This window comes from Colobus angolensis, unplaced genomic scaffold (genome assembly GCF_000951035.1).
Source record: "Colobus angolensis palliatus isolate OR3802 unplaced genomic scaffold, Cang.pa_1.0 Scaffold2, whole genome shotgun sequence".
Classification (NCBI taxonomy): Eukaryota; Metazoa; Chordata; class Mammalia; order Primates; family Cercopithecidae; genus Colobus; species Colobus angolensis.
The window spans coordinates 17756643-17761050 of NW_012115154.1; the positions used below are offsets into that span (position 1 = coordinate 17756643).

Below are 4408 nucleotides of genomic sequence, written 5' to 3' on the forward strand. Positions count from 1 at the left end.
ACAACTGCTCAGTATGAAATCTGGGTTCTATTACTACAGAGGAGAAGAGAATGAATATTGGGTACTTAACCAGTAGCCTCCTTTGAGACACACACACACATACACACACACATGTGTAGCACTGTTTCTGCAATTTTTAAAAAATGGATAAAATACAGCAAATATTCAGGGTCCCTGTGTTGCATCATTCCAGGGTACCATGTAATTGGTAAAGTTATATAATGTGCAACCTGTGAGTCTGCACATGGTTGCCCTGGCAGTCACCATCATCTGTCCACTGTTCCATCTATTAAGACCTATCATATTAATGCTTGCTGTTCTTCAGAGCTAATGAAATATTTTTATCCACTGGTGAATTGGTCTGTTTTCCCTCTGCATGATTACCGGGAGCTATGAGATGTTTTGAATTCCACAGTAAGAGCTTCTCCTAACCTAGGTTCTTGTGAATAATGATTTACCACCTCTCCTAGACATTTGGTGCTGGCCTTTTAATACTCGTTTTACCAGTTAGAGTTTTATTGTGTCTTTCATTGTAAGTTGCCTTGGATCCTTTTTTTAAAGCAAGCTTGGTGTAAGCAAATAAAATCTCAATGATAATAATTAGGTACAAGGGAAACAGAAGAAACCTAGGGCAGCCTTCCTCTACCCTTCCACGAAATAATTATGGCTGAGGAGGTAAAAATGAAATATGTGAAAAATGTCACAAGAGAAACACTTCAGTCTTTGCCATTGGTGGGAAAGGTAGTTCCTTGAGGCTGGCCTACCAGATAACAAGGAGTTATACTATAATTGCCCAGTGTAAAACGGTAGTGACAAAGGGGGCACCTGGATTTGAACCAGGGACCTCTTGATCTGCAGTCAAATGCTCTACCCCTCAGCTATACCCCCAAGGTACTCATCTTCTTTAAAGAAAGATATATTAATAATCACAGTCATTCACAAGCTACACTCTGGCCACCCTGTCTCCTGTAGCTCCCCAGTAGCTACAGGTGTGGAGTTATGTAATCCACAACAGAGCAACTCTTCTGTACAACCCCCTCCACACCTGCCCGCACCTGGCCAATTAAACTGCAGCGTTAGCTTTTTGGGAAAAGGAGAGTGGTGGGGTTAAATCCAGATGTAGACATAGCTTGAGGGCCTGGGTTTGGACTCTGGGCCTGATTGTTCTGGAATGCAAAGAGCCCCTACTTGATAGTAATAGGTGTTCCAATATTGAGCCATCAGTGCATTTCTGTTTTAAGTCCTTCTTGATTATGTGGGATTATACTATCGGATAAGATTTTCTATTTTGTCTAGATTATTCTGAAATGAGATTGGACTATAGTTTTCTTTGTGGTATATGCTCTTGTAATTTATTTTTTATATCAGGATTATGTGAATTTCCTAGAATGATTTGGAGAGATGTAAAGTGTTCTATATGCTGGTACATTTTATATAACATAGAATTACATATTTTTAACTAAAGATTAGCAGAAACTTGCCTGTAAGCCTCTGGGTGGGGTGCCTTTTGTGAGGAAGAGCTCCTTAATGATCTTTTAATGAATTCTGTCATTATTGGTCTATTTAAGTGCCTGCTTCATCTTAGGTCACTTTTAGTAATTCATTTTCACTTAGAAAATGTAATAAAGTTGTACAAAGTATTCGCTCTTTCTCTCTCTCTCTCTCTTTCTTTCTTTAGATGGAGTTTTTTGCTCTTGTTGCCCAGGCTAGAGTACAATCTCGCCTCACTGCAACCTCCACTTCCCGAGTTCAAGCGATTCTTCTGCCTCAGCCCCCTGAGTAGCTGGGATTACAGGCACCCACTACCATGCTCGGCTAATTTTTGAATTTTTAGTAGAGATAGCGTTTTGCCATGTTGGTCAGGCTGGTCTCGAACTCCTGACCTCAGGTGATCCGCCTGCCTCGGCCTCCCAAAGTGCTGAGATTACAGGTGTGAGCCCCTGCGCCCGGCCCATAGTATTCTCTTATAATCTGAAATTTTATTTAGGTATGTTATGTATTTTTTCATTATGTTGTTCATTTGTCTTTTTTTGGCTTAGACAACATGAAGATCCATTTGTTTTTTGAGGTAAAAATTCAGATCCAACTTCAGTTACCCAAAGTTGATCAGTTGATCTCAGTAGTTGTTGCCTCTTGTATTTTGAAACTCTGTTAATAGATGCATACACATTTAAGATTGTTATGTTCTCTTGATGAATTGATCTTTTTATCATTATGAAATATTCCTCTTCAATGCATTAATTTTCCTTGTTCTGGTCTATTTAGTCTGTTATAAAATAGACTTTTCATCTTTCTTTTGGTTAGTGTTTGTTTGGCATATACTTTTTCACTCTCTTAAACTATTCATCTTATTATATTTAAAGTGGCATTCTTATGGATAGCTTATAGATTTCTTTAAGTGATTCTGCTGTGTCAGCCTCCCAAGTAGCTAGGACTACAGGTGTGAGTCACCATATCCAGCTAATTTTTTTTTGAAAATTATTTTTGGTGGAGACAGAGCCTACTAGATAACAAGGAGCTATTCTATAATTGCCCAGTGTAAAACTGGTAATGACAAAGGGAGTACCTGGATTTGAACCAGGGACCTCTTGATCTGCAGTCAAATGCTCTACCCCTGAGCTATACCCCCAAGGTACTCATCTTCTTTAAATAAAGATATATTAATAATCATAGTCATTCATAAGCTATGCTGTGGTCACCCTGTCTCCTATAGCTCCCCATGAGTGACAGGTGTGAAGTTATGTAATGCACAACAGAGCAGCTCTTCTGTACAACCCCCTTCACACCTGCCAGCACCCAGCCAATTAAGCTGCAGCATTAGTTTTTTGGGAAAAGGACAGTGGTGGGGTTAAATCCAGATGTAGACATAGTTTAAGGGCCTGGGTTTGGACTCTGGGCCTGATTGTTCTGGAATGCAAAGAGCCCCTACTAGCCTCGAACTCCTGGCCTCAGGTGTTCCTGCGGCCTCAGCCTCCCAAAGTGCTGAGCCACACTCCCAAAGTGCTGAGCCAGTATGCCCAGCCGCATTTGGTTTTATTTGTTCCAAATACTAGATTTTGTTCTTGTTTTCCTGACTTCATTGGGACTGCATTTTTTTTTTTATGATCTCATTTTGTCTCCACCATGAGCTTATTAGCTATTCCTCTTTGTTTTATATTTTTTAGGGTTCCTCTAGAGATCGCAGTATCATCTTTAACGTATCACATTTTACCTTCAGATAATGTTTTACTACTTCTCTGATAGTGTAAGAATCTTACAACGGATTTCCATTTCCCTCGTTTTGTCCTTTGTGTTATTATTGTCATAGATTTTACTTCTATGTATATTATAAACCCAATACATTTATATTATTTTTGCATTACTTATCTTTATTTTTCTTTTTGTTTTTAATTTTTTAATTTAAAAAGGAGACAGGATCTCATTATATTGCCCAGGCTGGTCTTGAACTCCTGGCCTCAAGCGATATTCCTGCCTTGACTTCCCAAAATCCTGGGATTACAGGTGTGAGCCACGGTGCCCAGCTACATTAATTATCCTTTAAAGAGTTTTTAAAATGAGACAAAATTATATTACTCTACATATGTACCATTTCTGACACTTTTTATTACTTTGTGCAAGTCTAGATTTTCATCTAGTATCATTTTTCTCTTTTCCTGAAGAAGCCTAGTCTACTTCCTATAAAGTAAGTCTATGGGTAACAAATTCTTTCAGCTTTCTGTTGGCCTGAAAAAATGTTTACCTTCATTGATGAAAGATATTTTCACTGGGTGTAGAACTCATTGAATATAGAATTAGTAGTATTTTTAAAAAGATGTTCCTTTTCCCCTTTCTAGACTGCATGATTTCTGATAAGAAGTCTGCTTTCATTCCTCTGTGTTGGCTGCCTTTAATATTTATCATTAGCTTTCAGCAACTTTATTATGATGTGCTTTGGTTTTGTTTTCTTTATGATACTCATGCTTGGGATTTGTTGAGATGATCTGTGGATTTCTAATCTTCATCAAATTTGAAAACTTTTGGACCATTTATTAAAAATTTTCTGTATTTCTCTCTGTTCTTTTCTTCAGAGACCGCACACACACACACACACACACTCACACCACACCACATTTTTTTTTTTTTAAAGACAGGTCTTGTTCCATCACCCATGCTGGAATGTAGTGGCATGATCATAGCTCACTGTAGCCTCAAACTCCTGGGCTCAAGCAATCCTCTCACCTCAACCTCCCGAGTAGCTGGGACTATAGGGGCACACCACCACACCTGGCTAATTAAAAACATTTTTTGTAGACACAGGGTTTTGCTTATTACATAGGCTGGTCTTGAAATCCTGGCTTCAAACAATCCTCCCACCTTGGCCTCCCAAAGTGTTGGAATTACAGGCGTGAGCCACCATGCCCGCCCAAAT

The 4408-nt window shown here is 38.9% G+C and overlaps 1 non-coding gene across 1 annotated transcript; it reads right to left on the bottom strand.

Moving 5' to 3' along the window:
• Positions 1 to 2557: 2557 nt before the first annotated feature.
• On the bottom strand, positions 2558 to 2629 carry TRNAC-GCA. Its single transcript has one exon. It is a non-coding gene; the product is annotated as a tRNA-Cys (tRNA).
• Positions 2630 to 4408: the final 1779 nt, after the last annotated feature.